Genomic DNA, 15,386 nt, shown 5'->3' with positions numbered 1-15,386 from the left:
TCGAAGATTCGGTCGCATTTCTTTGCCTGAAGAGCGTGGGAAATCATTCGCATTATAAGGAAACGCAAACTCCCTTTTGTAGCTAAGAGTCTCCAAGCCAATCAAGTGCTGAACTTCCAAGGATTGGAGGCCTCACTACTACAAGAAGACGTCCAACGAAATGGGAAGAAATGCTTATTCGTTCAACAGTAGCATATACAGACATGTGGAGTACTGTAATAAATTGAAAGGATATGTGGAGATTTTTGGATCCATCGGTAGCTTAGTTGGGAAGTCATTCAAGCTGAAGAAGGCAGAGGATGTGATGCTCACGAAAGACGAAGCGTATGTTGGAAAATTCCCTATCAATTCTAACAAGCTGCAGGACTTCTAAAAAAGGGATACACTACGTGCTAGAAACCCACAGGTCATCTTATGATGAGATTTTTCAATGGCCTGCTTCTATTGTATTAGTGTCAATTGTTCTTACAATGTAGGTGATATCGCACGAGACTGCTCAGCCTTTAGCTTGGATTCAATTCTTACTACCGACCCATGTTCAATTTTTGGATCTCTCTCTTGTTCGGTGAACAACGATACATACGGGTGAAGTATCTCGAAATGATTTTGTCATCTCCAATAGGTTTACTTGTTTCCATTTCAGTAAATAAACTGTTCATTAACGGCTGTAAATAATAGCTATTGTCTTCAGTATTTTGGTTTGGACTCTTTTCTCCCCAGTAGCCTTCCTTATCACTATTTCTCGAGTTGTTTAAACAGTGAATGGAAAAAGGATGATACCCCAGCACGTTTAATCATTAATTTGTCATTAACTAATGACAGTAATATTATGAAAGACATAACCACTTTTGAAACTTCCTGGCAGATTAAAATTGTGTGCCCGACCGAGACTCGAACTCGGGACCTTTGCCTTTCGCGGGCAAGTGCTCTACCATCTGAGCTACCGAAGCACGACTCACGCCCGGTACTCACAGCTTTACTTCTGCCAGTATCTCGTCTCCTGCCTTCCAAACTTTACAGAAGCTCTCCTGCGAAACTTGCAGAACTAGCACTCCTGAAAGAAAGGATACTGCTGAGACATGGCTTAGCCACAGCCTGGGGGATGTTTCCAGAATGAGATTTTCACTCTGCAGCGGCGTGTGCGCTGATATGAAACTTCCTGGCAGATTAAAACTGTGTGTCCGACCGAGACTCGAACTCTAGCAGTACACTTGCTTAACAGCGAATTTTTCAATACGACATGTCATTTGGGCAGCAAAGAGATTTTTCATTTTCTCAAAAATTTGGTAAATGAAATGTTAGCCTTTTTTCATTAAGCTATTTCATTAGTGTCAGTTGTTATAGTGTAGATGATAGCGCACGAGACTACCCAGTCTTCTTGGGTTCGACACTTACTAGCGACCCAAGTCCTATTTTTGGATCGCTCTCTTCTTCGGTTTTAGGGAACCAAACGAAGACTACTTTTGACGACACCATCTCTGACGGGCTTCTTGAATCTAGGCGCGCAACTGCCTGATTGGCTAACTTCAATGCTAATTAAATCTCTGAAACAAAATATCAAAATTTTTTCTTCAGAATTATCTCTCAGCACAACCTACCCCAGAACAACCTTACAAGCTGCCACCCTGTAAATTTAGAGGGAACTCTAAGAATAGCTGTTATGACCAAAATTAAAATAAGTTGTACCCATGATGGTAGGTTGTGGCAGTGAACGAGTCAGGAACGTATGTCAGCTACTGATTATAGTGGAGGGGCTATGGGCTAACTACTGGGAGCTTTGCTCACAGCTTACAGCATTACGACAAAAACAGGGAATCAGGCATACAATACGTAAGAAGCGTTATGATTTTATGTACACATAATACAATTTTACAAAAATTAATAAAGAAAGTAACATAACATCACATACACTACTGGCCACTAAAATTGCTACACCATGAAGATGACGTGCTGCAGACGCGAAATTTAACCGACAGGAAGAAGATGCTGTGATATGCAAATGATTAGCTTTTCAGAGCATTCACACAAGGTTGGCGTCGGTGGCGACACCTGCAGCGTGCTGACATGAGGAAATTTTCCAACCGATTTCTCATACACAAACTGCAGCTGACCGACGTTGCCTGGTGAAACGTTGTTGTGATGCCTAGTTTAAGGAGGAGAAATGCGTACCAACACGTTTCCGACTTTGATGAAGGTAGGATTGTAGCCTATCGCGATTGCGGTTTATCGTATCGCGACATTGTTGCTCGCGTTGGTGGAGATCCAATGATTGTTAGCAGAATATGGAATTGGTGGGTTCAGGAGGGTAATACGGAGCGCCGTACTGGATCCCAACGGCCTCGTATCACTAGCAGTCGAGATGACAGGCATCATATCAGCACGGCTGTAACGGATCGTGCAGCCATGTCTCGATCCCGGAGTCAACAGATGGGGACGTTTGCAAGACAACAACCATCTGCACGAACAGTTCGACGACTTTTGCAGCAGCATGGACTATCAGCTCGGAGATCGTGGCTGCGGTTACCCTTGACGCTGCATCACAAGACAGGAGCGCCTGCGATGGTGTACTCAACGACGAACCTGGGTGCACGAATGCCAAAACGTCATTTTTTTCGAATGAATCCAGGTTCTGTTTACAGCATCATGATAGTCGCATCCGTGTTTGGCGACATCGCGGTGAACGCACATTGGAAGCGTGTAAACGTCATCGCCATACTGGCGTATCACCCGGCTTGATGGTACGGGATGCCATCGGTTACACGTCTCGGTGACCTCTTGTTCGCATTTTTGGCACTTTGAACAGTGGACGTTCATTTCAGTTGTGTTACGACCCGCGTCTCTACCCTTCAATCGATCCCTGCGAAACCCTACATTTCAGCAGGATAATCCACGACCGCATGTTGCAGGTCCTGTACGGGAGTTTCTCGATACAGAAAATGTTCGACTGCTGCCCGGACAGCACATTTTCCAGATCCCTCACCAATTGAAAACGTCTGGTCAATGGTGGCCGAGCAACTGTCACGTCACAATACGCCAGTCACTACCCTTGATGAACTGTGGTATCGTGTTGAAGCTACATAGGCAGCTGTACCTGTACACGCCATCCAAGCTCTGTTTGACTCAATTCCCAGGAGTATCAAGGCAGTTATTACGGCCAGGGGTGGTCGTTCTGTGTACTGATTTCTATGCGACCAAATAGCGTGAAAATGTAATCACATGTCAGTTCTAGTATAATATATTTGTCCAATGAATACCCGTCTATCATCTGCATTTCTTCTTGGTGTAGCAATTTTAATGGCCAGTAGTGTAAATATCTGCTATATAAACAAACTTGTCAAAATACATTTAAATGAGTGCAGGAGAATAACCAATTGCAGCCGACTGTAAACACGTTGATTGCCCTCTATGGGTATTTGAAGATAATTCGTAGGGAATAATCACAGCAAAGGTAGAGCTATGTGACGCGTTTGTTTCTACGGAGATTTCGAAAATGTTTCGATATGCACCAAGCACCTCTGAGGGAAAAAGATGTTAATTATACGGCAGCAACTCGCCTCTACGTTGTGTGCCAGCACGCAGGCATGAAAAACAGTTTATGTGCGTGAAAACGCTGAGGTATGTTGTGAGGTAACCGTCATGGGCGAAAGATCCCCACATAATGTGAGGTATAAGCAATATATGATATGGAAATTAGCAGTGTCATGATGACCGACGATAGAAAAATACGTACTATCAAGTATAAAGCGAAATACTAGGTAGAAATTAGCAGCATCGGTCGGTAGACAGCCGTAGAAGCATCAATCAGACGTAAAACCAGCCGAAATGTAACAGGTTATAAAACATCAGATCAAAATATACAAATATAAACCGAGTCGTTATCAGTCATAAAACTAAATATGCGTAGAATAAAATAGTTAAAATGCATATGAGATATGGTTAAAAATGTAACAAAAATTAAAAGTACAAAAATGAAGTAAGAAATAATTGTCTGTTGAGGTATAAAAAGAACAAGAGAGCAAAAGCATTTAATAGTAAATCATCGAAGAGGTATAAAAGGACTTTTTGGACATCTTCCTTTAGACATTTCACCTTGGCTGCCTTGCTCTTCCTATTACTTTCATTCCTGGGTTATATTGCTGTATTCATATCTTTCCCCGCGCATTTTTGTAATTCCTTCTTTGTCAAACTGAAAGATTGCGGTCTTACCTCCTTGCCTAGGGACGCCAGATGAAAGTTGATGTCGTCAAGCCCTGAATCAAAATTGCGCAACGGATAACTGGGGAGGGGAGCTTGAGAGCGCTACCTAGAGAGCGTGTCCTTTCTGTACGATGCTAGGCGAGGAGCTGGAGGGCTCACACGCTGATGTGTGGGTCCGTGCATTCTATATCTTCTACTTTTAAATGAATTCCTTTAACTGGACTCCTATGTGGTTTTTTAAGGTATGTTAAAGATTGATGACAATTGATTACCTATTTAGTTTAAACATTATCACTCAATTTTACAGCGATTGCAGCAATTGCTCCAGTTTACAGATATTACAATTTTACAACTTATAGCTCGGGTACGTTATATACTAATCTGCACGCACATTTCTACGGGCAAGACGGAATTGCGTTGGCCAAATGTATACCATCGAAGTCTCCCAATATTTTACATGGGACATCCACTATGTGAGGAGTATAACGGGAAAACTGGGGACCAGATACATTAACACAGGGGGTCAAATTTCCGAAATTAAACGATAACATTCATTTCCGTGCACAATCCGAAGCTGAAAATAAAAGAATTAGTACAAATATTCAAATACCTCTCTTCCATGCGTGAACATTGAGACAGACGCACTGAGGGCACGCCTGCTCACGTACCCGTCTTCCGTAACCCTCCTAGAATAGAATAGAAGCGAACAGCGCTATCACTGAACTGTTCACAGGAGCTCATTCTTTGCCCTAACTTCCTATCCATCCTACTCCTGTTATACTATGTTCCGCTGATGTTGATATGTCCGTACATTCATCCAACTAAAAATCCTTACCTTCTTTCCATCTCACTTCTGTGACCCCGAGAGATTGAGACTCAGCACGCCCGTTTTCAGATTTTCTAGGTTTCCTACTCGTAGAGCCCTTTCGTTCGATATTCAGTATTTTTCACAGGGTCACCTCCCACTTGGCGGTCTCTCTTTTAAATCACAGTCGGTTTTTTTTGGATGCGCTTCGTCTTTTTTATTTTGAGTCATCAGTTTGCTGATGGGTTAGATGCGGCTCACCACGAACTTCTGTCCTTCGGTAACCTCTTCCTCTCGGAGTAGCACCTGCACTTTGCCTCCTCAGTTATTTGCGGATTCTACTCCATTCTCTGTCTTCCTGCAGAGTTTTTACCCTGTACTGTTCCTTCTAGCTGGTTCAAATGGTTCAAATGGCTCTGAGCACTATGGGACTTAACTGCTGAGCTCATCAATCCCCGAGAACTTAGAACTGCTTAAACTTAACTAACCAGAGAACCCATCCATGCCCGAGGCAGGATTCGAACCTGCAACAATAGCGGTCGCACGGTTCCAGACTGTAGTGCTTAGAACCGCTCGGCCACCCCGGCTGGCAGGTGTCTTAGCATATGGATTATTATAATGTCCCTTCTTCGTGTGAGTGTATTTCATATGTCAATATGTTCCTCTCTTCACCGATTCTGCGGTGAAATTCACGGTTCCTTATCTTCTCAGTCCACATAATTTTCAACATTTTTCTGTAGCACCACAACGCTTCGATTCTCTTTAGTTTCTGTTTTCCTACAGTGCACCGTTGACTGCTATACAATGCTGTGCTCCAAACGTACATTGGCAGAAATTTGTTCCTAAAATCATGGCCTTTCTTGGATACCAGTAGACTTCTCTTGGCCAGGAATCCTCTCTTTGCCCTCGCTAGACTTCTTTTTATGTCCTTCTTGCTTCGTCCGCAATGGGTAATTTTGGTTCCAAGGTAGCGGGATACATTATCTTTTTCAATTTCGTGACCACCAATTTTGGTGTTAAGTTTCTCGCTATTCTCAGTTTTACTACATCTCATTACCTCTATGTTTTTGCCGTTTGCTTTCAGTCCATATACTCCATTAGACCATTCCGTTCAACAGATGTCGTAATTCTTCTCCATATTCACAGAGGATAGCAATTTCATCAGCGAATCTCATCATTTATATCATTTCACACCGGAATTTAACGCCACACTTGATTCTTTATTTTATTTCCTTCAATGAATCTTCGATGTATATACTGAACATTAGGGGGGAAAGATTACATTCCTGTCATACACCCTTATTACTCCGAGTACTTCTTTCCTGATCTTCCAGTTCTGTTGGTTCTTGTACATATTGTGTGTCACCCGTATTTCCCTATAGCTTACTCCTATTCTTGTCAGAATTTCGAAAATATTTCACCATTTTACACTGTCGAACGCTTTTGCTTGGTCTATGTACCCTATGAGAGTGTCTTAATTTTTCTTCAGCCTTGCTTCCATTATGAACAGCGTGAGAAATGCCTCTCTGACGCCTTTGCCTTTCCGAAAGCCAAAGTGGTCGTCACGTAACATATCCTCTATTTTCTTTTCTATCCTGCTACATATCATTCTTGTCATCACCTTGGATGCATCAGCTGTTAAGCGATTGTGCGATAGTTTTCGCATTTATCTGCCGGTGGATACACCTTATGTGTCTTATGGAGTGGTTTCCATTAGCTTCTGCTTCCCCTTGGCGTTGATCATAGCCGAATCTTCCGCCTCTTGGGGCAACAAGGCCGTTGGCAGACCGAGGGTGACTTCTCCTGCCGGAAGTTTTCGGCAGCCATTGCTGATAATTTTCATTCAGGACTGAAGCACATGTCGACTTCGAACCTTGGACCCAGCATGTTTTCATTATTAGTCAAATATGCTACCTCGAGAGCATTGGTTCCATCCATAGTCCTACATCCACCTTTATATGCTGGGTACTGGGGGTAGTTCCCTTTATAGCTGTATTAATGCTTCCTCACCTCCACTCGCTTATGAAGCACGGAAACTGTGATGAACGAGTCTGTGCGCCTTGTAATTAATCTAAACCTGTTTTTTCGATACGCAGAAAACTGTAATATACACATCGCTTGTCAACACTTACTCTCGAAACTTATAATTAGACTTTTGCGGCATAGCATCCATCTTCAAACCACTGCCAGTTCAGTCTCTTCAACATCTCTCTGACACTCTCCCGTGGGTCAAACAAACTTATGATAACATGTGCTACCCATCTTTGTATACAGGGTGGTCCATTGATCGTGACCAGGCCAAACAAACGAAAAAACTACAAAGAACGAAACTTGTCTGGCTTGAAGGGGGAAACCAGATGGCGCTATGGTTGGCACGCTAGATGGCGCTGCCATAGGTCAAACGGATATCAACTCCTTTTTAAAAAAATAGGAATCCCCATTTTTATTACATATTCGTGCAGTACGTAAAGAAATATGAATGTTTCAGCTGGACCACTTTTTTCGCTTTGTGGTAGATGGCGCTGTAATAGTCACAAATATATGGCTCACAATTTTAGACGAACAGTTGGTAACAGGCAGGTTTTTTTAAATTAAAATACAGAACGTAGGTACGTTTGAACATTTTATTTCGGTTGTTCAAATGTGATACATGTACCTTCGTGAACTTACCATTTTTGAGAACGCATGCTGTTACAGCGTGATTACCTGTAAATACCACATTAATGTAATAAATGCTAAAAATTATGTGCGTCAACCTCAATGCATTTGGCAATACGTGTAACGACATTCCGCTCAACGGCGAGTAGTTCGCCTTCCGTAATGTTCGCACATGCATTGACAATGCGCTGACGCATGTTGTCTGGCGTTGTCGGTGGATCACGACAGCAAATATCCTTCAGCTTTCCTCACAGAAAGAAATCCGGGGACGTCAGATCCGGTGAACGTGCGGGCCATGGTATGGTGCTTCGACGACCAATCCACCTCTCATGAAATATGCTATTCAATACCGCTTCAACCGCACGTGAGCTATGTGGCGGACATCCAGCATGTTCGAAGTACATCGCCATTCTGTCGTGCAGTGAAACATCTTGAAGTAACATCGGTAGAACGTTACGTAGGAAATCAGCATACACTGCACCATTTAGATTACCATCGATAAAATAGAGGCCAATTATCCTTCCTCCTATAATGCCACACCATACATTAACCCGTCAAGGTCGCTGATGTTCCACTTGTCGTAGCCATCGTGGATTTTCCTTTGCCCAATAGTGCATATTATGCCGGTTTACGTTACCGCTGTTGGTGATTGACGCTTTGTCGCTGAATAGAACGCGTGCAAAAAACCTGTCATCGTCCCGTAATTTCTCTTGTGCCCAGTGGCAGAACTGTACACTACGTTCAAAGTCGTAACCACGCAATTCCTGGTGCATAGAAATATTGTACGGGTGGAATCGATGTTTTTGGGATTCCCGATTCTCGCACAATATGTCTGTTCCTGATGTGCGGATTAGCCGCGACAGCAGCTAAAACACCTACTTGGGCATAATCATTTGTTGCAGGTGGTGGTTGACGTTTCACCTGTGGCTGAACACTTCCTGTTCCCTTAAATAACGTAACTATCCGGCTAACGGTCCGGACGTTTGGATGATGTCGTCCAGGATACCGAGCAGCATACATAGCACACGCCTGTTGGGCATTTTGATCACAATAGCCATACATCAACACGATATCGACCTTTTCCGCAATTGGTAAACGGTCCATTTTAACACGGGTATTGTATCACGAAACAAATACCGCCCGCACTGGGGGAATGTTGCGTGATACCACGTACTTACACGTTTGTGACTATTACAGCGTCATCTATGACAAAGAGAAAAAAGTGGTCCAACTAAAACATTCATATTTCTTGACGTACTAAACGAATATTTAATAAAAAATGGGGGTTCATATTTTAAAAAACGCAGTTGATATCCGTTTGACCTATGACAGCGCCATGTAGTGGGCCAACCATTGCGCCGTCTGGTTTCCCCCTTCCAGCTAGACGAGTTTTTTCTTAGTAGTTACTTCGTTTGGTGCTTATTTCGTAAGATATTTGGCCCGCTCACCATCAATGCACCACCCTGTATGTTCGATATTCCGTTGTAGCCTTACGTGGCACGGGGAACGACACTGGTTCACAAAGTACCCTCCGCCACACGCCGAAAGGTAACGTGCAGAGTAAACATGTGTATGGAGAAGCCAAATGGACACCGGACACGAGACTCAAAGGGGCCACAAACCATTCAAAAGTAATCACAACACCCGTCAAGACACTTATCCTACTGGGTGACGAAGCTACAGGTTCCTGTTTCGTGGAACGCATTGGGATTCACAACCTCAGCCGCTCTTGCACTTCCTCATAAGACTGAAACCGACGTCCACTTGTGTCTTCCTTCAGGTCGCTAAAGACGTGAAAATCACACCGAGGAAAGATCCGGGCTGTACGATTGATGTTGCAGTGCTTGCCAACCAAATCGCTGAAGTGTAGCCTTCGTCCAATTGGCAGTGTGGGGCGGACACTACCGTGCTACTGGATGATTCCGCCCGATAACATTCCTGGATGTTTTGACCTTATGGCGCGTCGCAGTTTCTGCAAAGTGTCTTCAAAGCACTGCGCATTGCTTGTGGTTCCACGCTCGAGGAACTCGACAAGCAGATGGTACCTGAGGTCAGAGAAGGTCATCATGACCGTATGGGAACTTGAGTGAACATCTTTGGATTTCGTTGATGGGGGGACATGTGGGATGTTTCCGTTGTTGGCTTTGCCGTTTGCCCTCGGGCTGCCGAATACTGTCTGACGGAATCATCCTGTTGCGCCATAACGCCAGCGCCCACACTGTGAAGCAGACGAAAGCTAGACTTTAGTGATTTGGTTGAGAAACACCGCAGTATCCTCTGCAGCGCCCGGATCCTTCACCGTGTGATTTTCTCATCTGAAGATCTGAAGAAAGACATGGATGTACGCCGATTTCAGCTGGACGAGCCACTACAAGAGTGGTAGCGGTTGTTGATCCGTCAGCGGCCGACCGCGTTCTACGAAACAGGAACTGATCGTCTCGTCTCGCAGTGGGGTGAAAGTCTCAACGCGTGGGGTGGTTAGTTTTGAATGGAACCATACCATGATCATCTTGTGGCGGGTGTTCAGTTTTCATTCCACTGGCCCTCATAGATGGAGATATACACTGAAGAGCCAAAGAAACTGGTACACCTACTATAACACTACAACTGGATTTACGTAGCTTATGCAATCAAATACCAAATTTGGTTTATTACGAACTATGCCCCAACAGAACAATTAGTCCTGTCACGGAAAAGCCACGTGTAACACTACCGTCCGCTACTGCTATACCACAAAGTTGGAGGCAGGTCGTGATATAAAACTATCTTGTTAGAGTAATTATGGTATAAAGCAACAGAGCAGTGTTACCCCCCTGAGAGGAATTTTGTTATGTTGACCGTGTTGTACCTAACGGAGATGGTTTATCGGAAGTGAAAGTCAGAATTACGTAAATATTTAAACAGTAACAAACAATATTTTACCTATCTACACTGTTCAAAGAATAAGGAAAACGGTCGCCAGCCTAATTAGGCAAGAGAATGATTGACATTCTTGTTCAAGAAATTAAGTATGAGTAACTTTAACGGACAAACACAACCTATACTTTGCTACACGCGAGTGCAATGAAGTCTGACACCTCCATATGTTCACGTAAGATTAGAGCTGACAGAAGAGAACAAACTATTTGCATAAGTATAACAGATAACAATACACACTATTACTTTCAGTTATAAATTAACTTATATTTGAGCACACTCACACATTCAACAAGCTGATACTTCACTGTACATTATTTTAGTGTTCCGTTACAGTGATTGCGCAATGTGGTGGCGATTGCATGTTGGTAGGTCGAATTGCTGGACTCTGTCATTTCTTGTTGGCGATGATAGATACCAATTTCAGAATAATTCCAGCTCTTTGTCCGTCCATCCGAGGCATTGGAAAACGTTAGTGAAAGCCTCTCTTGGAACCAGCACAATATACAACTTTTACATGGGCAGTTCACAGTTTCGTAGCTCGTCCCCAACTGACTCTTGTTCCACCTTTTCCACCTAAGCCAACCACAATTTGCGCGTGCTACTAAGTTCCGTTCCCGAGGGGAACCACACTACCTCTTACATACAGAATAACTAAGAATCCTAAGTGAGGATCAGCAATTACATAACAACAGTCAAACATATTAATTAAAACAGAACATTTGCACATATTAGTATTTCTACAAAAATTATTTAAACAATGTTATTCAATCTCAAAGATAACCAAAGAGATTATGTAAGAAAGACAAAACATATACTTTGCTCATATTGTACATATTACAGAGAGTACACTTCCCACACTATAAAAGACATCAAAGTTGTTTACAAAGAAAAGAGTATACAATTTTGTGTTATTGATTCAATCGAACACATTTACAGAAGCTCAACGATGCAACATTAAATAAAATAAAAGGTAAAATAAGTCAGTAGAGCAGTAGAGCTATGGTGTTACACATGCCCCATGTTTTGTTGAGGTTCCCCATACGGGATACCTCAAGGAAACATCCATAACACCCAAGTGATGTTGGCTACAAAAGAAATTATACCATCCAACTTCAGTTGGCGAGAAAAGAAAAAACAAAACAACACATATTACAAACACACAGTATATACACTAATAAATTTCATACATTTCTTCCAAAACATTTTCAAAATTAAGACATTTACAGTAATTTTCATTTTCACACTGACTTAAGGAAACTAATTTTCATCATTATACAAGACATCTTCAAGGATGTTCATTTCATACACATACAGTTCAAATAATAGACAAACAGTAAACAAACTAATCTACATATTAGTAGAATAGGTACAGCCCACAAATAAAATAAAAAAATGACACACGTATACAACAGCACAGAACATTTTAACATAACAAAACACAAATTTGTCTTTCAATATTTTCAAAGAAAGTAAATATAACTAACAGACACACAAGCATACTGATGATCACAGTACATTTTACAACGTTCAGTAATTAATGAAATGTTAAAAAAAATCAGTTTGCATCCACATATGTACAAATATTTAAACAAACAGCTATGAGAACTTTTTCCAACTGACTCTTTAAATACAAAAGTAACTTTTTAAGGTTTTTTTTCAAAATTATTAACTTTAAAGCTGCTCTTTATTAATAGCAGTCCAAAATGTTTGTTGCACATAAACACACTAACATATCCAATAAGCTGATCCTTCACTGTACATTATTATAGTGTTCCGTCACAGTGATTGCGCAATGTGGTGGCGATTGCATGTTAGTAGGTCGAATTGCTGGACTCTGTCATTTCTTGATGGCAATGATATATACCAATTTCAGAATAATTCCAGCTCTTTGTCCATCCATCCGAGGCATTGGAAAACGTCAGTGAAAGCCTCTCTTGGAACCAGCACAATATACAACTTTTACATGGGCAGTTCACAGTTTCGTAGCTCGTCCCCGACTGACTCTTGTTCCACCTTTTCTACCTAGACCAACCACAACTTGCGCGCGCGTCTAAGTTCCGTTCCCGAGGGGAACCACATTACCTTTTCCATACAGACTAACTAAGAATCCTAAGTGAAGGACAGCGGTTTACATAACAGCAAACAAACATTTTCAATAAAACAGAACATTCGCATATATTGGCAGTTCTACACAAAATTATTTTAATAAAATTATTTAATTTCAAAGGTAAGCAAAGATATTATATTACAAAGACAAAACATATAATTTGCTCATAGATTACACTTCCTACACTCTAAAAGACGAATGTAAAACTGAAAATAAAGTTAATATGCCATATGACAAGGATAACTCAATATCGGAATCGTGCGAAAAGGCATCATTAAAGAATAAAAGAGATCCAGAGAAGGGGAGTGAAAAGGAGAATATTTGTACTGTTACTGATGTGTATGAGGTAAAAGATGTAGATGAGGGGTTATGATGAATAAAGAGGAAAGGAAGGTAGAATATGCCACCCAAAAGACGTGTGCACAATTAATAATAGGTGAAAAAGATGTAGAGGAGGACGTTAGTAAACATGACATTATAAGCAGTGTAGATGAAATTATTCTTGATGGAAAGGTGTTTTGTGGTTCTGATGCAGAAGAGTCAGGTAGGAATTTCGCACGATTGTCTGAAAATGATAGCAAGGAAGAAAATGAAATGAAGGTTATCGAAGTATATGACGATTATATTAAGTGCGAAGTTAAGGTTGAAATACTTCAAAGTGATGCAACAGAAGTACCTGCGTGTCCTGAACCATCAAAATTCAGACTTTTTTTTTAACCAAGGTCTCGTGCAAGTCATCCATCATTTAGAAAAGTGCCTCAAATTGAAGGGTGGATGCACTGTAAGAGAGAGAGAGAGAGAGAGAGAGAGAGAGAGAGAGAAGAGAAGACGCACCACGAAGGGCTTATACGAATGGGACGCAAATCAGTCGATTGCAATTTCAAAAAACCTGGACCATTTATTCAAGAGACCGAGCTTGACGCGTTGAGCAAATCAATAACGCGTTGTTTCGCCACTCACCCTTATGAAATCAGTTATTCGGCTAGGTATTAATTGGATGTCCTCCTGAGGGATATCGTGCCAGATTTTGTTTAACTGGCGTGTTATACACTCAAAATCCCGAGCTTGCCCATAACTGTCCAAACGTTCTCGACTGGGAAGATATCGGGCGACCTTGCTGGGCAAGGAAGAGTTTGGCAAGCACTAAAATAAGCGGTAGAAACGCTTGTCGTGTGCTAGCGAGCATATCTTCCTGAAATGTACGCCCAGGATGGCATGACGTGAAAGGCAACAAAACTGGGCGTAGAATATCGTCGACGTATTGTTACGCTGTAACGGTGCCGCAGATGATCACCAAAGTAGTCCTGCTATGAAATGAATGGCACCCCAGCCCATCACTCTAGGTTGTTGGGCTGTGTGGCGGGTAACGATAGGTTGATACCCCACTGCATCTACAGACAAGTTTTCGCTGGTCATCGGGACTTTTTTCTAAGCTGGACTCATCACTGATTCTACCCTAGGATTGAGATTCCAGGCCGAAGACGAGTCTGGAGATGACCTGCACAATGGTGGGATACCACCATCACTGTGACCTCCCCATACTGCCCGACAACTAGGACGTCTCATAGCAGCAACCGTTTGGTTGTCATGTGGGTCACCCCAACGGCACAGCGGAGGGTCGACGATATTCTACACTGCATTCATGGCAAGCGATCCTGGGCTTAAATTTCAGCTACAATATGCCCGCCCACACACGGCCATTGTATCTACCGATTGCCTTCATCCTTGTCAAACTCTATCTTGGCCAGCAAGTTCACTGGATTTCTCCTCAATTGAGAACGTTTGCAGTATTATGGGCAGGTCCCTCCAAGCTCGGGACTTTGACGATCTAACGCGCCAATTGGAGTGAACCTGACGTATCGCTCAGGGCGACATCCAATGAATACCAAGCTTTATAACTGCTTTCATAACAGCCAGTGGTGGACCAACCAGTTACTGACTAGCTCAATTTTTCAACCTTGTTCTCTTGAATAAATGATCCAGTTTTTCTGAAATCGTAATTATTTGTTTGTCTGTAATGAACATCACATCTACGGATTTCCCTTCCATTCGGATAATTCCTTCGCTGTTTTCTTTGTGTGTGTGTGTGTGTGTGTGTGTGTGTGTGTGTGTGTGTGTGTACAGGACGTGTGACACCATCAGCAAGGTTCGTTATCGCAGCTTGACTGTTTCCAAAGAGCGAAGTAATATTACCTTTTAACATCCCATAGAGATCAAGGTCGTTAGACATGCGACTGTTACTTAAAACTGTACGATCATGACTTGTATGTGAGCAAACACAATACGTTTGCAACATAGGGATTATGTATTTTCCATGCCACAGCACGGTAATTTTCTTGAAGCAAACTTGTTTATCTTTTCTAGCTTAGAGTATCGAGGACGAGATGGGTGTCACTTACATCACTGTGTGGGCGGTCGCTGCGTCGTCAGAGATAACAACCAAGGTCTTGAGCATTGGAAAGTTAGTTAGTTACTTAAATGTTATACATATCACTTCAATGATATCTTGATTGAAATGATTTTGAATGAGTTACTTTAGAGGATACGTATAAAAGATTAGTTTTAGTGTAAGTCCCTAGTTGGTACACTAACATATATTTAACATTAATGGACATATTCTTTCATAGTCCTATTCATGCAACACCACTGTAAACAAGACTTTAAATAAAATTTCGTGTATGGAATAAAAAGATCTGTCGA

General features: G+C 42.1%; 1 protein-coding gene across 1 annotated transcript in view; it reads left to right on the top strand.

Annotated features, from left to right (window-relative positions):
• Window positions 1–15,164, top strand: part of LOC124717389 (gamma-interferon-inducible lysosomal thiol reductase-like) — a 328,253-nt gene extending 313,089 nt beyond the window's left edge. The window contains exon 6 of the mRNA XM_047244238.1: window positions 15,051–15,164. The gene's annotated coding sequence lies outside the window, so the exon portion shown is untranslated. The remainder of the gene's footprint in view (window positions 1–15,050) is intronic.
• The last annotated feature ends 222 nt before the right edge of the window (window positions 15,165–15,386 follow it).

This window comes from Schistocerca piceifrons, chromosome 9 (assembly GCF_021461385.2).
Source record: "Schistocerca piceifrons isolate TAMUIC-IGC-003096 chromosome 9, iqSchPice1.1, whole genome shotgun sequence".
Taxonomy (NCBI): Eukaryota; Metazoa; Arthropoda; class Insecta; order Orthoptera; family Acrididae; genus Schistocerca; species Schistocerca piceifrons.
Note: the sequence above shows the minus strand (reverse complement) of the source record. Positions and strands in the feature narration are given on the sequence as shown.